Source organism: Arachis ipaensis, chromosome B4 (assembly GCF_059453495.1).
Source record: "Arachis ipaensis isolate K30076 ecotype BB chromosome B4, ASM5945349v1, whole genome shotgun sequence".
Taxonomy (NCBI): domain Eukaryota; kingdom Viridiplantae; phylum Streptophyta; class Magnoliopsida; order Fabales; family Fabaceae; genus Arachis; species Arachis ipaensis.
Genome location: NC_142439.1, coordinates 147485655 through 147505338, shown reverse-complemented (window position 1 = coordinate 147505338; position 19684 = coordinate 147485655).

Genomic DNA, 19684 nt, shown 5'->3' with positions numbered 1-19684 from the left:
ATATTTTAAGTACATCTAGCTAGTTGCAACAATGTTATATATATACACACACATGAATCCATATTCAATACTTGCCTTCAATTTTTGCAATCATCAAAGAATTAAAAAAAAATGAAGATTTGGGTAGTGGTAATAAGTTTTATCACAAGTGCAGTTCCATTATTTTTAATGGCTCAAAATTATCCAGAAGACTATCTTAAAGTTCACAATGATGCACGTGCAAGCGTTGGAGTCCAACCATTGAAGTGGGTCAAATATTTAGAAGATCATGCTCATGAATTTGTGAATAAACGCGCTGTAAGTTGTCAAATAGGATCTGGTGGTGGTGGTCTTCGTAATAGATTTAGCATTCTTTCTATGCAAAATTCACAACCTATTACTGGAGCAGATGCTGTGACTCTTTGGGTGAAAACGAAAAAAAATTATGATTACAAATCCAACTCTTGTACTGATAAGTGGAATCATACTTGCATTCCCTATGTTAAAATTGTTTGGGGTGGAACTACTTCGTTAGGTTGCGCCAGAATCAGATGTCACAATATTAAAAAAGGCATTCTTATTAGTTGTTATTATTTTCCTCGATACAACTTTCCAGCTCAACGTCCTTATATATTACCAAACATTTCTGTTACCAAGTAATGCCTGAGAGAAAAAAAGAAAATGTCAGAATTTAAAGAGTGTAATGAATTAGCCTTACATTAAAAAAAATAAAGAATGATAAAGAATTTATAAGATAAAAGACCCGTTAATTTAGTACCTTAAAATTTTAAATTAGACGTGATATCTTCTCATTTTATATCTTTTTCGAAATTTCTAGCTGTTTTTTGTTAATTTATTTTTAGTACAATATGATTAAGTTGTTGGTCTTGCATAATATATAGTACACGTTATATATGTCACCATCTTTAATTTTCATATAATAATCTTTTTCTTCTATTTAAAAAGTATGTGATTAATAGCTAATGAGTTATAATTCAAAGGATATAGTCTCTCTATATTCACCTAAGAGGTCGCAGGTTCGAGCCTCCCTATCTTCAGTAAAAAAAAAAGTATGCGATTAGTATTAATTATCAATTAAAGTACTCATCTTCATGGTGATGTACGTCCTCGATTTGTTTGACAATAATCAATTTAAAATTGAAAAATATTATTCTTTCTGCAAAAAAGTTTTCACTACATAAAGTTAAAACATCAGTTTCATAAAAACTAAAATAATTGGAATCAAACTTGATCCTCACGTGTGTCTAAGCCTGTATATACTCTACTGAGACAAAAATCTCATAACATTTCTAACTTTGAAACCTAACACATTGACTTGTTTATGAATATAGTGTTTTGCTTAATGAAGAAGAAGAGAAAAAACGTAGAAATTTTCATATAATTAAAGTGTGTATTCAGATTTTCACTAATAAATCTGATTTTTATTGAATTTGGACTAATTTAATTAGAATTAGTTATAAAAAAGATTTAGATACATAACATAATTCTATATTATAATAGTAATTAGATTATATTTGATACTAAAAAAATAATATAAATTTATTTTGCACGTCTCAAAGCGCCAAATATATTGGAAAACAAACGGTAAGTAATTTTATTATTTCAATCTAAAAAAAACATTAAAAGACATCATAACACAAAAGCAAAATGCTGATAATTCCATGACAATGATGTGCTATGTGAAGGTAGCTGTCTTCCTTTTTTTTTTTTCGGTTGTTAGCTGTCTTCCTTTTTTTACTTGCCTAAACCATAGTGTGAGGTAACATTGAAGATGAGCGTCCCTACCAATTAATTAAACAATTCTTCTCCTAGCTTGTATTTATCATTTTTTTTTTTGTCTTGTGTGCTTAGCTTCCTATGTGTTATGTGTTTATCTTTTTATTTTTGACCAATAATATTATTTATACATTAAAATTAATTATTTTATATTTATGTATAAATATATGTTATTTAATTTATTTTTAATATTTATTTTATATTTAATATATATTTTATACTAATGACTGATTTTAATAATTAATTTTAGATTTTAATATAAACATAACATAATTATTTCATCTTTTAATTAAAATTTTGCAATAAGTATTATTAAATTAATAATCAATTTAATGAGTATGAAATTTGATCCTAATTTGTGTATATGCCCATATATATATATAGAGTCAAGAAAATACTAGGTTATTGGTCCGGTATTAAATTATTTTGATAGTCATTATGTTTGGCGAAACAAATATAAGAAGGCCACGTTTCTGGTGGTTGTGTCTTTGGTGACTACTGGTAACTATATATTGATCTGACAATAGAAATATTGATAAGTGGAATGTGTGTATAGAGTGCTAAACTGGATTTAGAGATTAAACATGATAAATTCTTTTTTACTTATTCCATAAATATTATTGGAAATAGATGGTGTGAGGGGTATGAATGTTTTTGGCATCTTCTCTGATAATAACGGCTGGAGAACAACAACCTACAAAGAATGAGGGAAGAGAATTGATGGAGGAGTGGGGAGGAGGGCATCACAGAGGAAGTAGATCTATGGGACAGCAATGATAACGTTTGGCCAAATTGAAGGGGGTTCTAGCAGGATGGCAGCGGAGCTCTATGAACAACCTCATCCAGACTACACTAGGCAAGGAGCATACTTGAAATCTATGGCAGCAGAAAAACATGGCGGTTAGAGAGCGGAGATGGACGGGGAACTTGGGGATCATGCTCCAAGTAGTGGCGGATGAGATCGACAGAGAAGTGTAAAGGCGATCGCCGCAGAGGTGACCAGGAGATTTCCGTCGCAACAGCAGCGCCCTTCAAAAGGCTTGACAAAGGTTATAGAACCAGAATACGCCGGAGCTCCATGCGCAACCTCAGGATATCCTCACCAAGTATGGAGCAGCGCCTAGGAATCGTTCAAAGAAGAAGAAGAACCGGGCCGGCATTTTGGGCTGGAGATGTTGTTTCGGGTTGCTGAGTTGGGTTCTATCAAAAAAACTTATTTACGTGTGTTATTTAATTGACCGTGATTAACAATTTTAAAACAATAGTCAATAGCATGGCCCAAAAAAAAATAGTCAATAGAGCTCCATATGTCCACGTGTCAGTCACTGATTGGTTCAATGAAGTTAGTCATTGTAGTCACCAAATATTTATTGCCATCATAGACCGCACCATATAAAAAAAATCGATACTAAAAATATTTTTATAATATCACTTTTGATATTTTAAAAAAGTGAATTAATTTAGAGTTAAAATTTACACGTGTTTTTCCTTCAACAGGCATAATCTCTTTTTCCGATCATCATAATAATCAGTCATTAACTCGTTATGCTAGAAATAGTGAAAGCTAAATAAAACTTCTAGTATAGTATCCATATTCTTTTGTTTGTTGGGCCAGTCCATAACATGCTCCCTGTATTACCACAACGTCAACCACAAAAGTCATCCTGGACCAAAAAAAAAAAAACACAAAACTCGTCCGATATCTTTTAGAACATAAACATAAATAAAACAAATATTGTATACTCAAATTCCTTTTTTTAGCAAAGAAAACATTTTTCACTTTTTAAAAATATTATTTGAATAATAAAACTCTTTGTTACTCAAATAAAACTGTTCATATCCTGTTTTAAAATAAAGTTAGATCCAATAAAAATAAAGGTTTACTTAAAAAATGATAACTTCTATTTATTTGACTTCTTAAGAGATCGGGTACGATAAAGAGATCCAATTCAACTTATCTAAATAAGTAACTACCTCTTTAAATATTTTTTATTATCTCAACTTCATTTAAAAGATAGATCTCAATAAATTCTCAAAATAAAAGGAACGGTTACCCACAACAAAAGTAGAACTATCCCAAAAAGTGTTGTGATAAGAATGAACAACGTGGATGCCCATTCCCATGCAAGACTCATATTTTCAAAGAGAGAATGAATATTAAATGTGTTGAAAATCAAGACCCCATGCATGTATAAATAGGGGGGTATGGTACGAGGTTTTACACACAACAAGAAATAAAAATACTCTCTCTTTTCTTTCTTACACAGAAGCAAGTAATAAGAAATCTATTCCCTCTTTATGCTACAATCAAATACTATTCTCCTTATATTTCTACTACAATTCTTTCTCCTATTTTATTTTATAAGTATTTTAAATTCTATTTTCTATTACTCTTTACATATAATATTAATAGCAATATTAACCATCTTTATTATATTGAGATAGTATCAAATGCAAATCTCTCTCTCTTTATTTTTAATACTTTTTCTTATCTTTGTATATATATACACAATACAACATATAATATTATTATATATATATAATAATTATTGAGCTAATTATATTAATAATAAAGTCTTCTATTTATACATCTCTATTTTATATCTTTTATTTATTTTACAACACGTTATCAGCACGAGACTCTGATCAAATCTTTAGGAAGACTCAGGTAATATTTTCATTATGTCGAAACTCTCTCATCTTGAATTCAATGCTCTTGATATATCTGGAAACAATTATTTATCATGGATATTGGATGCTGAAATCCATCTTGATTCAATGGATCTTGGAGATACCATTAAGGCTGAAAATAATGCATCCCAGAAGGATAAAGCTAAAGCCATGATTTTTCTCCGTCGTCATCTTGACGAAGGATTGAAAAATGAATATCTTACATTAAAAGATCCTGCAGATCTTTGGAAAGACCTTGAAGAAAGGTACAATCATCAGAAAACGGTGATACTTCCTCAAGCCCGGTATGAATGGACGCATTTGTGTTTACAAGATTTTAAATCTATAAATGAATATAATTCTGCAATGTTTCGAATCGCCTCACGAATGAAATTGTGTGGGGAAAAAATAACTGATCATGATATGTTGGAGAAAACTTTCTCAACCTTCCATGCCTCGAATGTGCTCCTGCAGCAGCAGTATCGAGAAAAAGGGTTTAAAAAATATTCTGAGTTAATTTCTTGCCTTCTTGTTGCTGAACGCAACAATGAGTTGTTATTAAAAAATCATGAAGCGCGCCCAGCTGGCGCCGCCCCATTTCCTGAAGTAAATGCGGCAAATCATTACCCCAGAAGAGGTAAATGGCAAGCTTTTAATAACAAGAAAAATTATGGAAGGAAAAAGAATTATGTTCAAAAGAGAGGATCTCACCAGAAGTGGGACAAAGAAAAGAATATCGGGCAGAATAAATCAACCGAGGAGAAGTGTTTCCGCTGTGGTGGAAAGGGCCATTGGTCACGTACCTGTCGTACCCCAAGGCACCTAGTCGATCTTTACCAGGCATCTTTGAAAAAGAACGACAAAGGAAAGGAAACAAATTTTGTTTCAAATGATGCTGAGAACTCCACCACTCATTATGATGTATCTGATTTCTTTGAGGACCCTGAAGGAAATATTGGCCATTTGATCAATGATGGAATAGTTTAATCTATGGGATTGTGAAGTATCTATGTAAATAAATAATGTAAAAAATTTATTGTTAAAGTTGTATTTTCTATGTATTTAAGTTTCAAATGTGATGTACATAAATAATGAAATATTAATATTTATGAATTTTGAAATTATTAATTGTGTCAAATCTTAAAATAAAATTTTGGTATATACATTATTTTATGTACAGTGTTTCTTAAAAAAAAAAAATAAAAATAATTCTGATCAAGTATTCAATTTAACTGTGCATACTACTCATTTTATTATTATTTGTTTTTGAAGAGAATGGCAAGGATATGTAATGAAGATGTATGCCTTGTGGATAGTGCAAGTTCGCACACTATTCTCAAAAGTGATATATATTTTACCCATCTTGTGCCAAAAGAGGAATATGTTAACACTATTATTGGCTCGGGCAATGTGATAGAAGGCTCCGGAAGAGCTATAATTTTGTTTCCTGGAGGAACAAAATTTATAATAAATAATGCACTATTATCTACCAAGTCTCTGAGAAACTTGTTGAGTTTCAAAGATATTCGCCGAAATGGATATCATGTTGAGACGATGAATGAGGGAAATCATGAGTATTTATGTATCACAACTCATGATTCAAATAAGAAAGTTATATTAGAAAAATTACCCTCACTTTCATCTGGGTTGTATTATACCAAGATTAGTGCAATTGAATCACATGCCACTGTAAACCAGAAGTTTACTAACTCAAATGAGTTCATAACTTGGCACGACCGATTGGGTCATCCGGGAACAACCATGATGAGAAGAATTATTGAAAACTCTCATGGACATTCACTAAAGAACCAGAAGATTCTTAAATCTAGTGAATTTTGTTGTGCTGCATGTTCTCAAGGGAAATTAATTTTAAGGCCATCACCAGTAAAGATTGGATTTGAGTCCCCTGAATTCCTAGAAAGGATTCAAGGTGATATATGTGGACCTATTCATCCACCATGTGGATCTTTTAGATATTTTATGGTCCTGATAGACGCATCTTCGAGATGGTCACATGTGTGCTTATTATCTTCTCGCAACCTGGCGTTTGCGAGATTACTGGCTCAAATTATTCGATTAAAAGCACAATTTCCAGAAAATCCAATTAAAGCAATTCGTCTTGATAATGCTGGTGAATTTACTTCCCAAGCTTTTGATGCTTATTGTATGGCTAATGGAATAAGTGTTGAACATCCAGTAGCTTATGTTCACACACAAAATGGGTTAGCAGAATCACTTATTAAGCGCCTCCAATTAATTGCTAGACCCTTGCTTATGAGAACAAATCTCCCAACCTCGGTTTGGGGGCATGCAGTTTTACATGCTGCAGCACTTATTCGTTTGAGGCCAACGAGTTACCATCAGTTCTCTCCTATGCAATTAGCTTTTGGCCAGCAGCCAAATGTTTCCCATTTAAGAATATTTGGGTGTGCGATATATGTTCCCATTGCACCACCTAATCGCACCAAAATGGGACCCCAAAGAAAATTGGGGATATATGTTGGATATGATTCTCCCTCTATAGTGAGGTATCTTGAGATACAAACTGGTGATGTGTTTAAAGCCCGGTTTGCGGATTGTCATTTTGATGAATCAAAATTTCCAACATTAGGGGGAGAGAATAAGCTTCCTGAAAAGGAACTTAATTGGAATGCATCATCGTTGATGCATTTAGATCCTCGATCAGCGCAATGTGAACTAGAAGTTCAAAAGATTATACATTTGCAAAGAATAGCAAATGAATTGCCTGATGCATTTTCCGATACAAAGAGGATAACCAAATCTTATATACCAGCGGAAAATGCCCCAATTCGAATTGATGTCCCAGTAGGACAAGTAGCTACTGAAGCGAATTCACGCCAGAAGCGTGGCAGGACGGAAAATGTCCCAATTCGAATTGATGTCCCAGTAGGACAAATAGCCACTGAAGCAAATACATGCCAGAAGCGTGGCAGGCCTGTCGGTTCCAAAGACAAAAATCCTCGAAAGAGAAAAGAGGTAAATATGATTCCTGTTGAAAAAGACATAGTAAAGACACCTGCAGTTGTCCAAAATTCTGATATAACGCCAGAAGACGTTCAGGTACCTGAAAATTGTGAAAATGACGAGATCTCGATAAATTATGTCTTTACAGGAGAGAAATGGGACCGAAATAAGACAATTGTCAATGAAATATTTGCATATAATGTGGCATTAGATATCATGCATGAAAGTAAGGATCTTGAGCCAAGATCAGTCGAAGAATGTCGACAAAGAAATGATTGGCCAAAATGGGAAGCAGCCATGAAGGCTGAATTAGACTCACTTGCAAAACGTGAAGTCTTCGGACCTGTAGTCCGTACACCTGAAGATGTAAAACCTGTTGGATATAAGTGGGTATTTGTGAGAAAACGAAATGAGAAAAATGAAGTTGTGCGCTATAAAGCCCGACTTGTGGCACAAGGTTTTTCACAAAGGCCCGGTATAGATTATGAAGAAACGTATTCCCCTGTAGTGGATGCGATAACTTTGCGTTATTTGGTCAGCTTATCTGCATATCATAAACTGCATATGCATTTAATGGATGTGGTAACAGCCTATTTATACGGCTCATTAGATCGGGATATCTATATGAAAGTCCCTGAAGGATTAAAGATATCTAAACCATCCAATGAATATTCGCAAGGGTTATACTCAGTCAAATTGCAAAGATCTTTATATGGTCTAAAGCAATCTTGACGAATGTGGTATAATCGTCTTACTGAGTATCTGGCCAAAAACGGTTTCAAGAATGATGATATATGCCCGTGTGTTTTCATAAAGAAAACTGCTTCTGGATTCATTATAATTGCTGTGTATGTTGATGATTTAAATATCATTGGGACTCCTGAAGAGATTCCAACAATTATAAAAATTCTAAAGGAAGAGTTTGAGATGAAAGATCTTGGAAGAACTAAATTTTGTCTCGGCCTGCAGATCGAGCATATAAAAAGTGGGATCTTTATTCATCAAACAACATACACAGAAAAGATCTTGAAAAGATTTTATATGGATAAGTCACATCCATTAAGTACCCCAATGATTGTAAGATCTTTAGATGTAAAAAAGGATCAATTCCGTCCTAAAGAAGAAAATGAAGATATCCTTGGTCCTGAAGTACCATATCTTAGTGCCATTGGAGCGCTAATGTATCTTGCTAATAATACGCGACCTGACATATCATTCGCGGTGAATTTACTAGCAAGGTATAGTTCCTCTCCAACCAGAAGACATTGGAGTGGAATCAAACAAATTTTTCGATATCTTCATGGAACGGTTAATATGGGATTGTTTTATCCCTATGGATCCAAGTCACAACTAGTTGGCTATGCAGATGCCGGATACCTGTCTGATCCACATAAAGGGAGGTCTCAAACAGGATACCTATTCACGTATGGTGGTACAGCTATATCATGGAGGTCCACGAAACAGACGATAGCAGCAACCTCCTCTAATCATGCTGAAATACTGGCGATTCATGAAGCTAGTCGCGAGTGTTTTTGGCTGAGGAGTCTGATTCAATATATTATGTCATCATGTGGACTGATTGATCATAAGATAGCTCCAACTGTCCTGTTTGAAGATAATACAGCATGCATTGCTCAACTTAAGGGTGGATACATCAAAGGTGATAGAACAAAGCATATTTCTCCCAAATTCTTCTTCACTCATAACCTTCAAAATCAAGGGACAATTGATGTCCAACAGATCCGTTCAAGTGACAATCTGGCAGATTTATTTACAAAGTCACTCCCAAAATCCTCCTTTGAAAGATTGGTACATGAGATTGGGATGCGCCGATTTCGAGACATTAAATGATGTCGGCAAGAGGGGGAGACTGTACTCTTTTTCCCTTGGTCAGGTTTTTTTCCCATTGGGTTTTTCTTGACAAGGTTTTTAATGAGGCAGTCCCCATCACAAAGGATATTGTACTCTTTTCCCTTCACTAAGGTTTTTTTTTCCCACAGGGTTTTCCTTTGGTAAGGTTTTAATGAGACAATAATCCTAAATGGGCATCCAAGGGGGAGTGTTGTGATAAGAATGAACAACGTGGATGCCCATTCCCATGCAAGACTCATATTTTCAAAGAGAGAATGAATATTAAATATGTGTTGAAAATCAAGACCCCATGCATGTATAAATAGGGGGTATGGTACGAGGTTTTACACACAACAAGAAATAAAAATACTCTCTCTTTTCTTTCTTACACAGAAGCAAGTAATAAGAAATCTATTCCCTCTTTATGCTACAATCAAATACTATTCTCCTTATATTTCTACTACAATTCTTTCTCCTATTTTATTTTATAAGTATTTTAAATTCTATTTTCTATTACTCTTTACATATAATATTAATAGCAATATTAACCATCTTTATTATATTGAGATAGTATCAAATGCAAATCTCTCTCTCTTTATTTTTAATACTTTTTCTTATCTTTGTATATATATACACAATACAACATATAATATTATTATATATATATAATAATTATTGAGCTAATTATATTAATAATAAAGTCTTCTATTTATACATCTCTATTTTATATCTTTTATTTATTTTACAACAAAAAGTAGTTATTCTTTCTATTATACACTAATATCTTTCAGGTATATTCAAGTCAAAATCTACTAAAAACCTGCCTAAAATTCTTGCTAACTTAAGTATCGAAATCTCTTGCACGTACTATCCTATCTCCTCACGAAAAACTTGGATGGCAATACTTCAGCACACTAGCAAGTCGGACGCTATCTCAAAGAGTCTGAACCTCACGTCTGAACCCAAATAGAACCAATTTTAGCTAATCCTCAAAACAAAAACCAAGATCCTAGACTCTTTTAAAAAATACTATTATATTTTTCAATTTATTATTCAAACTAAGTGCCTCACTATTATTATGAAATAGCAAAACCAAAGCTTTATTCTTTATTAAAATGTTTAATTATTCTGTTAATTTATATAATTTTATTAAATTTATAATTAGGTTTTTATTTTTTTTAATTAATTCCTATATTACTTTTAATTTTATATTTAATTTTTTTTAAATAAAAAATATTAAAATTAACTGAATATTTCTTTGCAAATTAAAGATATTCATAATTAAAAATCTAATTAAATCTTTAAACACATGTATTGAAAGAAATATTCTATTCATTTTAATATTTTTAATATAAAAAAAAATTAATTACAAAATTAAATATAAAATTTAATTAAAATATTAAAATGAATAAAATATTTAAAAGATAAATCTCAATAAACACTAAATCCTATTAAAGATAAAATTTAATTTAAAATTTAATAAAATTATTAAGACCAATAAAATAATTAAATCTTATTAAAATAATGACAAATTGAAGAGGCAAATTAAATGCCTCACCACACTATTAAAGAGTGCCGCCAAGGGTCATAAGTGGCTTTTACTTTTATAATTGGCTTTTGCGTCGATCATTAGATGTGTTGGTCTAGTATTTAACATTATATTATATAAAAATATTATTTATATACTAAAATTAACTACTAAAATTAATCATTAATATATTTGTATATAAATATATGTATAATTTAATTTATTTTTAATATATATTTATATTTTAACATATATTTTATATTAAATTTAGATCCTCTAAATTTTAAATTTTTTATTTTAAAAAATAAAGTATAATGTACGCATAATATATAATCGTATATTATAATATTACTTTCACTTATTGCTACCTCCACAATCCTCTAATACTTTAAGATATGATATTATTACACATCTCTTGTCTTAAAAATATATTTTAATAGTATTATAAAAAAATATTTCCCTTAAATTTATTCCAAAAGATAAATCTTTTATATTTTTAATAAACAAAGCACATTAAATTTTGGGGTAAGTACGATTTTGGTCCCTTAAGTCTAGTGCCAGAATCGAATTCGTCCCTCTTGTTATTTTGCCATTAAAGTCGTCCTTAATATTTTTTTTCGTATTAAAATCGTCCTTTTTATTTTTTTTTGGACAAAAATACCCTCACCACTACCAACATAATTACCTCCACCACCACCACCACCACCAACACTAACACCACCGCTACAACCTCCACCAACAGCACCACCAACACCACCACCAGCACCACGACCACCACCAACAGCACCACCACAACCTCCCCCTCCGCCTCCCACCCCCGCCTCCCACCCCCACCTTGCACACTCACCGCTATCCCCACAACCCACGGCATCCCCACCCCACCACTCCCACCACCACCCCCACCCTGCACCCTCACCGCCACCCCTCACAACTCACTGCACCGCCACACCCACCACTCCCACCTCCATGCCCACCCCCACACCGCACCCTCACCGCCACCCCACACAACCCCGACATCCCCACCCTCACTCCCATCTCCACCCTCCCACCCCCGCCCCTACCGTGCACCCTTACCACCCCCACCCCGCACCCTCACCCTCACCGCCACCCCTACAACCCACGGCACCACCACAACCCATCCCACTCCTCCACCCCCACCCTCACCGCCACCCCCCATCGCCAGTCCCGCCTCCCCTTCCCCCCACCCCCACCCCGCGCGTCTTTCCCCCACCCCCACCCCCACCCCGCATCCCCTCTCCCTCCCCGTCTCCCCTTCCCCCCACCCCCAAACAGAAACAGAGAAACACAAAGCCAGAGAAACAGAAACAGACAAACACAGAGAAACATAAATTCAAAGCACAAAGAACAGATCTGGTTCGAAGAAAGGCAGCGGCTGCAGCGGCGGGACGGCGAGACTGCGGCGGTGGGACGGCGGCTTCTCTTCTCCCTTCATCGTCATCATCATCAAAGTTCTGGAAGAGGCGGCGGCGACGATGAGGTCATGGCGGCGACGACGGAGGCTCCCTGGCGCCGTCCCCCTCCCCCCCTTCCCCCTTCCCCCTTCCCCTCCCCTCCCCTCCCCTCCCCTCCCCCCTTCGTATACCCTTTTCTTCCCCCACCCCCAACGCGTTTTTACGCGTTTTCTTTTTTTTTTTAATTTTATAATTTTTATTATTAAAATAGGATAGGGGTAGTTTAGGAATAAAATAAAAAATTTTATTGAAAAGGACAATTTTAATACGAAAAAAAACATTAAGAACGATTTTAATGGCAAAATAACAAGAGGGACGAATTCGATTCTGGCACTAAACTTAAGGGACCAAAATCGTACTTACCCCTTAAATTTTTTTATTTATTATACCCTTAACAGGTTATAAAAAGACATTCTATCTAAATATATATTTTAAGTACACCTAGCTAGTTGTAACTATGTTATATATATATATATACACACATATGAATTCATATTCAATACTTGCCTTCAATTTTTGCAATCATCAAAGAATTAAAAAAAAAATGAAGATTTGGGTAGTGATAATAAGTTTTATTATAAGTGCAGTTCCATTATTTTTAATGGCTCAAAATTATCCAGAAGACTATCTTAAAGTTCACAATGATGCACGTGCAAGCGTTGGAGTCCAACCGTTGAAGTGGGACAAAAATTTAGAAGATTATGCTCGTATATTTCTGATTAAACGTGTTGCAAGCTGTAAATTAGAAAGTGGTGATCTTCCTGTTAAAGTTAGCAGACTTTCTATACAAAGTTCACGACTTATCACTGGAGCAGATGCTGTAACTCTTTGGGTGAAAACGAAAAAAAAATATGATTACAAATCCAACTCTTGTACTGATAAGAGGAATTATACTTGCACTCCCTATGTTAAAGTTGTTTGGGGTAGAACTACTTCATTAGGTTGTGCGAGAATCAGATGTCACGATATCAAAAAAGGCATTCTTATTAGTTGTTATTATTTTCCTCGACACCACTTTCCGTCTCAACGTCCTTATATATTACCAAACATTTCTGTTACCAAGTAATGTCTGAGAGAAAAAAAGAAAATGTCAGAATTTAAAGAGTGTAATGAATTAGCCTTACATTTAAAAAAAATAACGAATGATAAAGAGTTTATAAGATGAAAGACCTATTAATTTAGCATTTTAAAATTTTAAATTAGAGATAATGTCTTCTCATTTTATATCTTTTTCAAAATTTTTAACTATTTTTTGTTAATTTATTTTTAGTACAATATGATTAAGTTGTTGGTCTTGCATAATATATAGGTTTGCCAAAGCTGATGATTTGCCTTATCTATACGTATTATATATGTCATCATCTTTAATTTTCATGTAATAATCTTTTTTTTTTTATTTAAAAAGTATGTGATTAGTAGCTAATGAGTTATAATTCAAAGGTTATAGTCTCTCTATACTCACCTAAGAGATTGCAGTTTTAAACCTCCCTATTTTTCAGTAAATAAAATAGTTTGTGATTAGTATTAATTATCAATTAAAGTAGTCATCTTCATGGTAATGTACGTCCTCGATTTTTTTGACAATAATCAATTTAAAATTGAAAAATATTATTGTTTCTGCAAAAAAGTTTTCACTACATAAAGTTAAAACATGAGTTTCACAAAAACTAAAGTAATTGGAATCAAACTTGATCCTCACGTGTGTCTAAGCCTGTGTATACTCTATTGAGACAAAAATCTCATAAAAACATCTCTAACTTTCAAACCTAATACATTGACTTGTTTATGAATATAGTGTTTTGCTTAATGATAAAGAAGAAGAGAAAAAACGTAGAAACTTTTATGTAATTAAAGTGTATATTCAGACTCTCACTAATAAAATTGATTTTTATTGAGTTTGAACTAATTTAATTAAAATTAGTTATCAAAAAGATTTGAATACATAACATGATTCTACGATTATAATAATAATTAGATTATATTTAATACTAAAAAAATAATATGAATTTATTTTGCACGTCTCAAAGCGCCAAATATACTGAAAAACAAACGGTAAGTAATTTTATTATTTTAATCTAAAAAAAAACATTAAAAGACATCATAACACAAAAGCAAAATGCTGATAATTCCATGACTATGATGTGCTATGTGAAGATAGCTGTCTTCCTTTTTTTTTTTTTTTTTCGGTAGTTAGCTGACTTCCTTTTTTACTTGCCTAAACCCTTTTTCAGCATATAATTTTTTCTGGGCCTTGGCCCTTTTTCTCTGATTGTAAAAGGTTGTTTAAAAAAAGGCCCAAATTTAAACAAAAAAGGCTTAATTTCTCCAGTCCCAAAAAGATATTAACTTCTAGAGCTAACACAACTCTCCATGACCAAAAACAACCTAAACTGTCTAAAACTTTATACAAAACTGGATTTTATCCATAACAAAAAATAAAACTTAGATTTTAATCCCGCCTTGTGCATGCAGCAACCCATTGATCAGCGGCAGACCCTTAAATAGAGTTCAAATTCGCGACGAATTATTCTTTGAATTGTCGGATTAGGAAATACCATGGACAACAAAAAAAAATCTTGAGAACACAATCTTGAGGAAAAACATTGGATTCAATGCAACGAATTTTGAGGTGAAAAAAAAGTTTATGATCCGACAAAAAAAAAACTAGATCCTCCCAAAAAAAAGAAGAAGAGGAAGAAGGGAACAATTGATACCATTTTCACAAAAAATTTTCGATCACAAACAATGTTAAAAGTGAATTTCTCTTATTTAGTATTTATTAATTGTTATTTAACTTTTTTTTTTTTACCAAATATTTTCGTTTGGATATATAGTTACATTAATTATGCCTCGTTACTTTTTGCTTAATTTTAGAGCAATGTGAAGATGGTTAGTTTTTATACATTGTGTAAACACCTATTTTACCATCATCATTACTCTTACCATAATAATATTCTAACTTAGCTTTTACTCTTAAATTGAATTAAGAAGTGTTCCTAATAAACAACTTAATTTTAGTTATCTATATACAACACAACTTCTAGCTAGTTTCACTCAAAAGTATTATTAACTTCCTACTCAAAGAAACTCTCTTCTTTCTCATTCATCATCCTTTATGAACAATGGGAATAAAAACAAAACAACAACCATGCTCATAAGTGAACTTTTTTCTAGAAGTTTTCTCTTAAAGAACGGTTACTTTCTCTCTTTGTCAAATGCATAAATATTATAGTTGTTTAAAAGATAAAGAGAAAAACCTAAAACAACCTCTGACAATTATCTTGAAAGACAACAAGGCTCTTGACAAAAAAAAAAAAAAAAAACTCAACCCGCCCCTGACAATTACTTCGAAAGAACAACGAGGTCTCTGTGCCAAAAAAAAAAAGTCAATATTAATTTTTTTGGCATAGGGGCTAATCAATCCCAAAAAAAAAGATAAGGGACTGAATTAGGTGTTTTTTTTTTTGGTCTCGTCCTTTCGAGATAATTGTCAGAAGTCGGATAGAATATTCATTCGAAGATAAAAGGTGCACAATAATATTTGATAATAAAAAATAATTAATAAAAATTAATAAGAATTTATTTTATTTAATAATTAATAATTATTAAATAAGATAAGTTCTGGCTGTTATTTTTATCTCTTTAATATTATCAAAAGTATATAAAATAGGTTTGGTACACTAGTCTTAGGACTTATCCAATGTTTCTTTCGATAAGAAATTATGAAGGCCAACTGTGATATGCTCTATCATAATAACAATAAATTATTGTTATAGGTTTGCTTGGTTTTATTTGAAAAATTTTGAACTGCCATAGAGGGAAGAAGTGGTCCTAATAACATAATTGTATATATATACATTATTATTTTATATATACATTATTACTATCTTTATGATACTGTGCCAAATGTCCATCTTGCATTCCATAAATATAAAAAACAAGATCTGTCATCTTTTGCAGTTTCATGAATTTCTTAGAAGAACCAATAGGGATTCAAAACAAGTTGGTGTGTGTCCCATCTAAAAGAGTGGTTTAATTTCATTTTCCTATATATGAATTTAATTTGTATGTTGTGGCCATTTACTTGATCTTATATTCAAGTTCCATGTGTAGTAATCATTTCTGTTCATGAAATTTTGGTGTATGTATATATTTATATTGGTTAAATAACTCCCTTTTTTTAATTATTTTTAATGAATTTAAAAAATAAATAAGACACTTATTTAGAAAATGAAAAAAAGGAAAAAATTTAGTACATGATTTTGTTATACTTAATTAAACCGCCACTACTACTTCATAATTAATGTGAATGCATGCATGCATGTGTATGTAATAATTTTTTGCAAGAATAATTGAAAATATGGTGTGATCTCCAAAATAAATAAATATCAAAGCATTTTAATTTCTCTTAATTTTGTCGTGATGACTATTGATTATTGAGTCACTTTATTATTATTCTTATTTAAAACATTTAAGCAATTGATAATGTATGTAGGGGTTTTTTCCCTCTCATTAATATGTAGAAAGGCTCTAATTAACTCTCTTGTTTTCAATATAATCGAATTATTTCCAAAGTATTCTAAATGATATAAATGGAATTAAGCCTTTTTTTCATATATATATTGATAGTTAATTAGAATTAATTAATATCTTTCAGAAAGTTTACAATAATAATATTAATTTAAAAAACAAAATTCTTTTGGCAGTAAATAGCAATTATATTTCTTGGCATACAATAAATTTTCATTCTATATATATTATGAAAATAATGCACCTTTAACCTAACTAATTTAATCACCTAATAATTATGATGCATTGTTCTAAATTTTATTATTATTCTTGCATTTTTACAACAGATATGCCCCAAGCTTATTATAAAACTAAAAATATAGAGAAAAATTTAAAATAGTCTCTGACAACTATCTCGAAAGACGACGATGTTTTTGACAAAAAAAAAATTCAACCGGGTCCTATCAATTACTTTGAAAGGACAATTAGGCTCCTGTGCCAAAAAAAGTCAATGTTATTTTTTTGGCACAGGAACTAATCAGTTCTAAAAAAAAATCAGGAACCAAATTGGGCATTTTTTTTTTTGGACCTCGTTATTCTTTCGAGGTAATTGTCAGAGGCCGAATCGGATATTTACTCAAAAATATATATAAGTTTAATTTTGATGTATTGATAATGTAAAATATTTTATATCACTATATAATTATCATAACTTTTTTTTGGATTATTATTTATACGCAATTAACATAAAAAAATAGTTATTTTTGCTAATATGACGTTAATTATATGATTATTGGATGTACGTTTAGTTTTACACTGATGACTATATATATATATATATGGATTAGTATCATGATAATAATATAAATATATAGATTCCATGTACCATGTTTATTTATTATTACTCTCGTTAGGTGCTACTTGAGAATATTAGCTGTCACTATCTTCTTCTCTCTCTTATTTGTTCTATTATGAGCTGTAGACAAAGACTATTCTTTCATTGTTTTTTGTTTTCCTCTGCTGAATGGATAGAATTTGTAACAAACTATTGATTGATCAATAATTGATCATTACTATTACACCCATCCAACAACAACTCACTGTTCAACTCCTCAACAAATAAATTAAACTTTGGTGAAATGAGTCATCTTGGTTAATTATAGAATATAAAATATAAAATACAATTAGTTCGATAATACTTAAGTAAAATTTATTAATGATATAATTTATTCGAATATGCTAATTTAACTCATGTATGTTGTCAAAAGAATTCTATCATGCATCGTCAACACTATTATATTCAACCAGCTGCCATTTTATTTTATTTTATTATCGTTAGAGTATAACTAACAATTAATAATTAATTTAATACATATCTTAATTACAACTGGCCTATAGAATTTAAAAAATATTATTTTTATTTTATTAAATTTTGAAGAGTTCAATAGTTTGATCCAAATAAACTTGGCCACTGAAATGACATTTGCCACCGCGTGGACCAACGAACCTATTTTAGTAATTTTCTTTTGTATTTTGTACTTTCTACTAAATCAACTTACGAATCTACGACATGTTCTCATTTTTTGTTTTTTCCATTATTTTTTTTTTCGTTATAAATAGTCGGTCATAGTCAAATAAATGAAATAATTACTATTAAGAAGCCATTTTTCTAAACAAAAGATTATGGAAATGGGTTTGTTCTTAGGTGAAAATTCAGGTTAGTCGATTTCATGTGAAGTTGATAATTGAGAGTCGTTAGATGGAATTTTAGTCAAATCAGTTAAATCATCTAATAACACTCAATTATCAACTTTACGTTAAGTCAACTACACATGAGTTTTCACTTTATTTTTATTTAAGAGACGTGCATCTTAGAATAATATTGTTTGGTATAAGATACATTATGCGTGAAAAAAAGAAAAAAAAAAAAGACACAATACAAGCATGCCCTTTGTATTTTGTTGAATATTGAATATTGAATTTCATATAAATTCACGTTAATGGTGTACCATATATTTTAAACTTCATTTTAAATAATAAACCGTTACGTAAAACTTTAAGATTGTTCCTTCGATGAAAATAACAACAATTCAATTACCAATAATAATAAAATAATAATCTTTCATAGCCTATTTTTCATTTACTACTAAAAAATAGTTTATTATAAATAAATTTTAGGAATGAAAGCGAATCCTCCATCGAAATTATCGACAGAAAATTAAAAAAAATTCAAATTTTTTTAACAACACAATTATTCGTACATAATTGTATTGGTTATAAGATAATTTATGCAAAATTATTATAAACAGAAAATTTATCAAAAATAAAAAAAAAGTTTACCAAATATATAAGTTAATTATTAAAAAAAATTGTCGGTAAAATAACAGATTTATCAATATTGTTATTAAAATTTGACAAAAATTCAGGTACAGTCAATTTTATGTGAAGTTGATAATTGAGAGACGTTATTAAATAATTTAATTAATTTGACTAAATTTTTATCTAAAAATTCATATATCAACTTTATATAAAATTAACTGTATATGAGATTTTATCTTTTACTGTAAAATAAAATTCATCGATAAATTTATGGTAATCTACTATTTCTGATAATTATGAGAATATTATGAGGCAATGAGTTGAAAAATGGAATGGATTCAAAGTTCAAATCGAGATCAAGGGTCAATTATTGGATAATAATAATAAATGTGACGTAAGAGTGGGTTCTTCTTGTCATTGAGGCAATGAAATATTCGCTTTCATTCACATACATAACGCATTCAATTTGCTTTCTTTCACTTTCATTATGTCTCCATTTTCCACTATTTCCAAATAAACCTTTCAATTTTATTAAAGTGACTTGGTCCCCACGAAAGCAATAATCCCTAGTATA